The sequence below is a fragment of the Oxyura jamaicensis genome, chromosome 6 (genome assembly GCF_011077185.1).
Source record: "Oxyura jamaicensis isolate SHBP4307 breed ruddy duck chromosome 6, BPBGC_Ojam_1.0, whole genome shotgun sequence".
NCBI lineage: Eukaryota > Metazoa > Chordata > Aves > Anseriformes > Anatidae > Oxyura > Oxyura jamaicensis.
The window spans coordinates 34,141,741-34,152,151 of record NC_048898.1 but is presented as its reverse complement, the minus strand read 5'-3'; the positions used below and the strand labels follow the sequence as shown (position 1 = coordinate 34,152,151).

The window sequence follows — 10,411 nt, the reverse complement described above, 5'->3', positions numbered from 1 at the left end:
GCAGATGGCATATGCAAGCCCCATGCACCTAAATCCCATGTAAGTCTTTTGCTCGAGGTGGGATTGGTAGTAACGCCCCAGCACTGTGGTAACCCCAGACTCCCTCCACCGAGACTGCAGCTTCTGGTGCTGCCACGTTTGCCAAGATATAACTGGAAGCGGTGATTTTTCCCAGGCCTCCGTGGCTGCTCCAGCTTTGTTTGTTTGCTTTGAAATTTGTTTTTGAATTGTGGTGCATCTCAGCTCTTCAGACGGCTAGAGAGAAAAAATGTTGTTTTGCATTCGTTAAAAATTTCCGAGACAATTGTTTTTCAACCAATAGTGGCTGTGGCAATTGGCTTTCATTTGCATCGGGAAAACTCATTTGCAAACCAGCCCACAGGCTGTCCCTGTGGGAAAAACAAAACAAAAACTAGCAAAAACAAATATGTTATTATTAGTAAAATATCCTTCTATGTTTTTGATGGTGCAGATTGAGTCATAGTGAGCTGTATTTTTTTTTTTTTTTTTTTTTTCTTCTCATCGGCTGCTACTCAATTTACTTTGTTTTGTCTGAGGACAATGGTCCCCCAAACATTACTGAAATGCTCGAGCAAGTAAACACCCTTTGAAAGTTTCTACAACTGAAAAGAGAGTTGTTTATTTCAACATTTTTTCTCCTCAAGACTTCTAAGCATGCGAAGACTACATGGCTTTTTAATATCTTTCAAAATATTTGGAGACTCCTTTATAGCAATTCCAGTCTTCAAGATGTGGTTAACAGAAGAGAGGAAGATCACTGGAAAAGTTTCCAGTTGTGTTGGAAATTGTTCCTTGAACTTTGCAGTAGGTCATCTCCATTCCCCAGCCCTCTGGAAAGTCCGGGCAAGCTTCCTCACACTGTTTCTGTAGGAAATGTTGTGGTAAAGATCAAGCAGCATGCTGCTGTGACTTGCTAAAAATGCCTTGGGCTGGAACTGTTTCATTGCACACACATTTACTAAAAATTTGCCTGGAACATTCCTCCTTGCTCTTTTTCTCCTTGAAATAGCTGGACTGTAGCTTCATGCTTTCCTCATTGTGCTTTAAAAATACACTTGCAAGCACAATCTGTGTGCTTCCAATGCACAAATATTCACATTTATTGTGGCTAGCTGTGTTATATTCCACCACATCTTGGTCTTCCTGCTTGGGTGGCATTTTGCCCAGACATTATAAGCTGCTAAACCAGTAATTTAGAAAGTACTTACAGGGGCACAAGCTTGAGGTCAGATATTGATTCTGTTTATGTTAAAGATGAATTCCTGCCTTGGATCCAGGACTCCCCTCAGTATTTGGGAAGAGATACTGCCTCCAACTGCTCCAGATTGGTTGAACCCATAATCTTCGCGAAGATGGCAGAGACGGAGCTGGAGGAGGAAAGCTTTCCAAAGTGCATTGAAACAAACAGTTAACTCACCCCAAATTTGCTATAAATAGCAAGCTCAGTCATCTGATGGAAGCCAGTTTCCCTGGAAGGATGCAGATATCTGGCTGATCTGATTCCGTTTGTCCATAATCACTCATAGAAGATCTTACATTCGTTTCCATACTAGCATGTTGCTGCTGTTTTAATGGAGTTGCACCAGCGCACCGAAGAGTTAGACAAGGCTCCAACCCAGTGTGCATGTGTGCCTGTAGATAGATTTTTTTAAAATACCCTTATTTATATGATAAATGCAAAGTTAATGTTTTGGCTTTCTTCCGGGAAAATCTGTAAGAGAAAAAATAGAGCTGGGGATTAAAAAGAGTGTGCAAGTAATGTGTAAACCATGAAATTCAATTAGTTCCTCTTAGGAAGCCAAATTTTGGTGAATACTGTAGAGAAAAAGTAGGGATAAAATGCCTAAGCCAAAGCTGTACTTAATAAGCTTCAGTAATTAGTTATAAATGGCTCGTTAAACCTGGAAACACATCACTTTTTTTTGTTTATGCTTATGAACACGAAGGAAATTGAAGGATGGGGTTAAATAATAACTTTGAAGTTTCCATCACAACACTTCTACCAAAGGTTTTTGTTGGCATTGGCATGTGTGTACCTAGAAAAGGTGCAAGGGGACTCGAGCATGGGGGAGAGAGGGAGTGTGGGGCTCAGGGCACATCCACCCCCGGCACCATGCAGGTGTTCCTGCTGCCTCCCAGGGCATCCCAAGGAGTGTAGATGAACCTGCCTGAAGGGGTTATACAAACCGGTATTTAAAAGGAGCATTGGGAAAATAGCGACCAGATTCATCGACAAGGTCACGTAGAAGAAGCTGTACAGGAAATAAGATGCATTGTCCTGTTATTGATGTGTCCCCTTTTTCCCCCCATATCCTCTCATTTTTGCTGCATCCAGTAACAATTTGAAATTTGAATTGTATAGTAACTCTTCAGAATTGGAAGGGTAAAAGGTAAATTGTGCTACAGTGTGTGATAGATTAATTGGCAAATGTTCCTGTTATTGTTTCTGGGAGCTCTACATCCACCTCACTATTCTCGTCTCTGAAAGGGCTCCCTGAAGTCAAAAGCGCTGGTGAAAATACCAATGTCCAAAAACAGAGCTGCAGCTCCTGCTCCACAATTCATCTTACAATCAAAGGTCCTTAGCTGTCAGTACAGGAACTGGAGCAACAAATACAGACCATAGACAATTCCTTTTCTTGCTCCCTTCCCCCAGCTCCCTCCAGAATACACTGCAATTCTACTCTAATCCATATTGTGAACAGTAAACACTTTTGACCTATAAACTTTTTCTTTGTAAAAAAATAAAAATAAAAAAATTAAAAAAATGTTTTCTTGGCTGCCAATTCCTAATCTCCTTTTTATATACTTTTTTTTTTTTTTTTTTTTCTGAATCTTTATTATTTTTGAGAGGTTGGCCAAAGCCTGAAACATTTCCAACTCAAGCCTTTTTCAGGGGGAGTGGGTCAAACTAGAGTTCCTTGATCCATTGTTACTTAGTTTCTGGGTCAGGTTCCAGAAAGACCCCTTCTTCCTCTTTTGCTTCAAATTGAAAACACTCAAGAATTGATTTTCTGCTGGGAAACCTGCACAAGATGGTTGGAATTTCATGGGAAACACAACTCTTACACTTCCCAAGATGGTGGAGCTCCCTCTTTTGGGGTCACAGCCTCCAAAACCATCGTGGGTGTAAGAGGTAGCCTCTTTCTGAATTTCTTACCAACTTGTTTATTTATTTACTTTCCTTCACAGTTGATCTTTAAGCTAACCACTACCATTATTTTCACAGTACTACAGGAGGAACCAAACACCCTCAAAGTGACAGCAAGGGGACATGGCAGATGGAGGCCAAGTGTGACGCCAGGCAACATCTGACCCTCTTTCTTCTGGTCTTTCACCACCTCATCTTTGGCCAAGTTAAAAGGCTATTCCAGACTATGAGTGCTAAGGGTGAAAATTGCGTTATAAGTTGGTTGCAGAAGCCTTTAGGCTTTCTCCAAGATGGTGGTTTCTCTTCAGACCCTTTGTCTTTGCTGCCTGCCACTGACTGTCTGCAAGCATGGCTTTGACTCCTGGAGTAAGCACAGGATAGGGGTTTGGAAGTGTTTATGCCCTTAAAAACATCTTCTTAAGCTTTGCTCTGTAGCCTTGGACGTGACACTTAACCTTGCTGCCTCAGATTCCCTGTCAAGAAGAGGATAATAACACTTGCTTATCTACTCCAGAGCGGGCTTTGAGGATTAATTAGTTAATATTTGTACAGTGCTTTGAACATAAGTGCTTGGTATTATCATTCTTACTTCACTGCTCCAGGCTCATTTTCTTCTTTGGCCTGACGTGCCTTCCATTTTTTTTAAACTCTTCGTCCCGCCCTAACTGTGCTGTGTTGTGCCCTTGCACCGCCTCACTGCATGCTGTGCACAGTACTGCAGAAGGACAAGGGCCAGCACATGCTCCCTTCTTCCTCTGATTTATGCTAAGAGAAGCACAGCCTGGCATTTGCAGGAGGCTTGTTTGGCTAAATTGATGGAAATTGTTAATTGGGTTCTCCTTCCACCCCATAAAGAGCGTTTCTTACAAAGAAAAAAGGCAGGACTGGCAGGCATTGGAGAGATGGTACAGATAGTGTAAGGATCCCGACATTCCTCATTGATCTTTTTAACTTTTGTTTGTTTGTTTGTTTGTTTAAAAAAAAAAAAAAAAGGAAGAGATTGAAAGGGAGAAGGAAGAAAAATTTAGGGAATAGAGAAGGGGACTAAGGAACCAAAGGCTATGTGCTTTTGGCTCCCTGAAATGGGCTTCTTGGAAAAAAATCACATGTAGCTCCATCATGAAGATGTTCAGTGGAGCTGGTAGCCTATGCAGAATATGTTTTTCCATAAAACCATTTCAACTTTTGACAGTTAGTGAATTTTGGTTTCACTCACAACCTGCACACAGCCCTGCGTGTGTCCATGTGGACTTCAGTGTTTAGTTGTTCATTCTTCTAGGAAATGGGTCTTGCTGTGATAGCAACCAGCAGCAGCTGCCATTCTGGAAGCCCCTTCTATGCAGCAGAGCATGAATTCTATTTATTTATTTATTTATTTTAATTTCACAGAGAACTGTGTAACGATGTTGTGGCTAAACTTCATTCTGAGTAAGAAAAACCCTGAGGATACTTTCAAGCTTGCAGGATATTCTGATAATTTGCAAGGGCACTGGTCACAAGCGTGGAAGACTCGGGTGAATACTATGTCTCTTTCATAGAACCATAGAGTGGTTTGTCTTCCCTCTGTTCATTTGCCTGTAATGGATTGGTCAGGAACTGTCTGCTTCTAAGTATGGCTTCAGTGCCCAAGAGCTCCAATTTCTGCTTTCTCCCTGTTACTGCAAGAGAAAACCGTGTGTATTGTCTGAGTGTCTTTAATGTGCAATTCCACTGGCCTAATGGGCACCTGATGGTACAGATAGATTTGATTCCAGATTTGGATCTGCTGACATAAACCTTAATGCCTTTTATTGTGCGCCACTTTGGGAAATCCTGATTAACAGCAACAAAGAGATTATTATGCAAGATGAAGACAATGTAGTTGTTTTAAAAATAATGTATATCATACAATTAATGCTACTTTGTCCTATATCAAAGTCACACTACACTACCTGCATTAATCACATATCCTCACGGTTTCTAAGCATTAATAGCAAGAAATAAAACGAAGAACTCCTAATCCCGAGGAGAGTCAGAATAACTGGGGGCTGGTTTTCTTCTGAGAAGAGTGTAGTGGTACGTAACGTGTGTTTTTAGCCTAGTAATTGCAAAATGTAGAACATGCAACTATTTATTTATTTATTTATTTTTAGGAAAAAAAGGGTTGAAACTGGTTCAGAAACCCTAATTAATAAATTAATAATTAACTCAATTTAGTCCTGCTACCTTAAAGCTATCTGAACATTTGTAAATTAAGTTGTTACCAGGAATGAGAAAGTAGGTGTTTTTTTTTTTTTTTTTTTTTTTTTTTTTTTTTTTTTTTTTTTTTATAAAGGGCTGGCCCAAAGCAGTAAGCCCAAATGGCTGATGTGTGATGCAGGTGTGTGACTGAGCTTGTGCTGATGCACTGAGGTAGCTGTTCCTCTCTTTTGCCATCAGAGATGCAGGAATTGCATGAGGTGGAGCAGCAGCAGAGTGGTAGGCACAGAGGGAGATGTATTTTCCCTTCAGCTGTGGCAGAAAAACTTGGTGGAGGAGCATTAGGAGTTGTTGGGCAGAGAGACACAAGCACAGGGCCTGATTTTCACAATTCCTCAGATTAAATACGTCTAAAACAGACACTGAAAGATGTTCATTTAGCCCCTGCAAGGGTGGAGCTGTCCTTGCAGGTTGCTTTCAGACTGCCTGTCTTCGAACTTTGTGTTAGGGGTAAAAAAGCACCAGCAACTTAGTTTTAAACCCCAGTTTAAGCCCAGTTTGGTACCTTTCTGTCCTTCAGGGGACACAAGGTCCCCAGCTTGCTGACTGCCTTCCCCAGAACACCTTCAGCCACCAGTGTGGCTGTGCCTGCCTGCTCCTGCTAGGCCTGGGCCTCCCTGCAGCAGGCAGGGAGCTGGGCGCAGGCTGGGGCTGCGCAAGGCCCTTTCTCTGCCCTCCCACCAGAATTTGGTGTTCACTGAAGGGGCTAAGGAGTTAGTTCCCCATGCCCTTGGGCTCTGGTGGACCCAGCGTGGGCAAGCTGCTGCCCTGGGCTCCTCCACCATACCCAGGCATGGGTCTGCACAGGCTCTGTGTGTTACAGGCCTCCTGTGGCTGCAGCCACGTGTCTGTGCTGCCTGAGAAGACCAAAAACCAAGTTCATCTTTTCAGCTTTGGCCCGTCTTTTTCAACAGGCCACGTAACCACTAAATAGCAACACTACACCATTTAGGATCTTTCTCGTGACTGACAAAATTTGCTTAATCTCAGTTTGTAATCTCGATGCACATGTAGCACACCATGCTTTCCAAGGATCTTTTATTTATACCTTGCTTCCCCAAATGCTCTTCCAAAGCACGGCTGTTCTGTATCACTGGTGGCTTTTGAGCAGCGGGAATTAAGGAAGGTTTGGGTGTGCTGGTTACATTACCTTCTGTGGAATGGATGGGGGGTATACCATATGTGCGCCTGCAATTAGACATTTTGATTTCCAAAGTATTTAGTTACCATTTGCTGAACCATTGAGTAATTACCACAGCAAAATTGCACAATCTGTCAGTACGTCAGCTAAGTGTGCTTCTGGACAGCTTTATATGCACCTTCACCAGTGCTGAGCTTGCGCCGTGCTTCGTTTGGTTAAACTTCAGTCCTTTTGGATGAGAAATTTCTAATAGCAAAGGAAATTTCAAATAGCAGTGAAAATACCTGCTATTGTACACCTGCCCTGTGGAGGAGAGCTTGCCACAGAGGAAAAGCGCTATTTAAGATAATATGTTCCACTAAACATGGGGGCTTTTTAAAGCTGCAAAGTGCTATTCTGGGAAACTGGTTTGGAGTCAGCCACTCAGCACTTCTTGTTTCCATAATTCACTGAATTTAGCAAGGGCACTTCTGCCCCTGGCGGGGGGAAACTTAAAAATGCTACCTGCCGCTTTCGATGAAAGCAGAAGGATTTCCAATGTGAGAGTGTGTTTAGGGTCATGAGAAGTAATTGCTTCAACTCTTTTTTTAGTTGCTAAGGGAAAGCTATCTATTCAGGAATGGAAAATTAAGGTTACTTTGAATACAGAAAAGCAAGAGGCATCATTTACTCCCTCCTTCTCTTCACCAAATTAAACACTCAGGAATCTTGAGAAAATTGGGTCACTAATATGGAAATTTTAAAGTATTGATAATACCAACATGACAAGTTGTCACTTTGCAGTATGTTCTTAAACACGACTAAACCTTAATAACCAGGTTATTCTAGAATAATCAGGGTAACAGAATGGGAATGAATGGCAGTTACTGTAATTATTCTAGAAAGAGGACCAAAGCAAACAGAAATTCTCTCTAATTTTATATATTCCCAATAGGTGCACATAGTACATCATTATCACTATAGAAACTACTTAGTAGTTTCTCCAAAAATCAGCCACGCTTCACGGTCTTATGGGCCGATGTCTGAGCTGCACATGAGCCGGCACCCTCTAATTCAAACAGAGGTAAGCTCCCAGCAATCTGCGGTAGGCTGCAGCCGACAAAACAAATTTCCTAAGCCAAACATATTAAATCCAATATATTTTTCATTGATTTAATAGACTGAAACTTTGGATACAGCTGATACTTTCTGGATATTAATGGGCATTAGTGCTCAGAAAGAGAAGGCGAGAGCTGAAAATGAGAGTATATAGACGTTAGGGAAAGAAGGTGCTACAGAGGGCTTTGCTCTATATGAAAGTTCTCCGTCGCAGGATGAAGTCTGTAATTAAATAAGATATTCCACGAAATTCTTCGGTGACTTTGGTCCCATTTTCAGCTAAAACTGTTATTGCAGTCCTAATGCTTCGCATAATAGTTAGATGATCATATTCGAAAACAACAACAAAAAAATGCCATCCAGTAATGAAAAAATTAGCATATATCAAAACCAGAGACCATTTCCATCAGTCCTCCTCTCCGTTTGCCTTCTGTCTGTACTGTGGTGTGAACAGCATTACTGCAGCCCCGCAATGCCACACAATTCATTCCCGAGTTTGGTCCATTGGAGAGACACGAGGGAGAGCGAGCTTTGCTGCCTCCTTCTTGCATGGAAAGAATTATTTACTTGTTAGTTCTGTTCTCATGGGTTACTATCTTAGTTATTTTGGATTAATTATGGCAATGTGGTTAAAACAATTCTGCTAAGTTGCTGTGCAATATTTTAATTTCATTTTAAGATCAACAATAAAACCTGCGGTGTAAGGTCCTTCCATGAAGTATGCCTTTGTATACCGACCTTGTTTTGCTGTGGATGTGAAGGCAGAGGGGGGCAAGGATGGGACAGGGGGAGGACAGATAAATCATGCTTTTACAAAGGATGCTGCTTGCTAATCTTCCGACACTGCCGCCTGTGATGTATGGTATCTGAGTTCCCAAAGTTTATCGCATTAGTAAAAATACTGTACGCATAAAACCAGCCCTGGAAAAAAAAAAAAAAAAAAAAAAAAACAAAAAAAAAAGGAAACCAAACAATGAACATGTGTGAAGTTGGAAATTTATAGGTTTAGGCCTCTGCAGCTACATATCCTGGAAGAGAAGAAAAAAAGTGTTAAGAAAACAAATTACAGTTGTGGATGTGAGGACCCTGACACCGCCGCCTGACAAATCGACCCTCCGGCCTGACCTCCTGCAATATGTTTCCACAGGTAATTCCATAACTCTGCGGCCAACTTTTAAAGGTTTCCTGTGAGCGGGCGGGAGAGGGGAAGCGCCCCGCGCCCCGCGCCCGCGGCCCCGCTCCGCCTGGCTTCTTCCCACCGGGGAGGGTGGCGGGATGGCCGGGCTGATGGATGGCTGGCCATGGCAGATTCATAATCCCGAACCCGGTGCAGCTGCGAGGAAACTAATGGCTAGCAGGGACCGCGGCGGTCCCCGAGCTAATACCTGTCTCCTCCATCACGAATTGATGGCATTAAACAAAAATGTTGACTCCTTTCACATCCTGCCAATCTAATTTCGGTGCCCCCGCAGCCATCTCCACGCCGAGTGGCACCGAGGGCACTAAACGCAGCCGGCGGGACGGCTCCGGCAGCATCTGTCACGCCAGCACGCCGCTGCCTGGCTGCCTGGCGGTGGGGCCACGTCGCCGGGCACTCATCCCCCTCGGCTGCCTGCTGCAGGATGGCGCTGCCCCATGCTGTTTTTTTTTTTTTCCAGCGTGCCTCTCTGGCTTGCCTTCCCCTCCTTGCTAAACATATGGTTTCACTTTCCTCTTTCTTTGCGGGGAACCGGGACAGTCGAGGCATAAACTGCTTTTACTTGTTCGTCTCGGAAAGGTTGCGTACGAGGAAGAAGGTCCAAAAATAACATCAGTGTGATAAGTCATTAGTCATTTTTCACTGTACATATGTTAACTTGACCCACCGTATGTTAATTCATGCAACATTGGCCTCACATATGGCTGCAATAGGAATCCCAACTGGTACTTCCTCCTGCATGGTGCCTCATTACGGGCGAAACTTCCCCAAGCTTCATCATTAACACTTAGGTGAAGTTCGACTTCCAAATTACTTTGTTGGCCTTAGGTCGGGAAGAGGGTAGACCGAGAGCGAGAAATAGAGGTTAAACATGTCAATCACATCTCTTGTCGAAATTGGAGATAATCTAGATTAAACCAGCATTACAACACTCCACATTATAAACATTTCCTTTGGCATTTCCTACACCCACCGGGTTACAAACGCCGTGCTTCTCAGGCAGGAGACGGGTCGGGTGTCCGCTGCCGGCACAATCCTGGGGACATGGCCACTCCATTGAGCGGGGCATGGCGGCACCACGCGGCCCGGCCAGCAGCGATGGTCGTGAGGCCAATGCGCTGCGGTGCTGCTCTCTTCTCGGCGTGTGGCCACAGGTACCTACAGCTAGAGCAGTATTTTTAAAACCAAACAGGCCTGGATGTGTGATTGCCCAATCTGCTCATTCTGGTAGGCAGAGCAGTTAATCCATGTTTGGTGCAGCAGCTACGCGCACACCAAGGCACTGCAGGGATGAGGGATAGGGTTCGAGGTCCATGCCGCTGCCCTGAAGATCAGCTCTTTCCTTCAGCCCTGAAGATCTGGTGCTGTGTGTTGAATCTTAAGGTGTGGCAATTAAGGTGTGGAGTTTTGCAATAAATACCAAGGGAAGAACGAGCCCTGAAGTTTACAGCCGTGCAGGTTTTTTTTCCTTCCCAAAGACAATATCGGTATTTGAACAGCTCTGATGTGGAGGGTTTTCTTTCTTTCTTTCTTTCTTTCTTTCTTTCTTTCTTTCTTTCTTTCT

At 43.4% G+C, this 10,411-nt stretch overlaps 1 long non-coding RNA gene across 1 annotated transcript in view; it reads right to left on the bottom strand.

The window, feature by feature from the left end:
* Positions 1 to 516: 516 nt before the first annotated feature.
* LOC118168747 overlaps positions 517 to 10,411 on the bottom strand; it is an 18,930-nt gene continuing 9,035 nt past the window's right edge. Inside the window, exon 2 of the long non-coding RNA XR_004751770.1 lies at positions 517 to 1,732. This is a non-coding gene — a long non-coding RNA (uncharacterized LOC118168747). The remainder of the gene's footprint in view (positions 1,733 to 10,411) is intronic.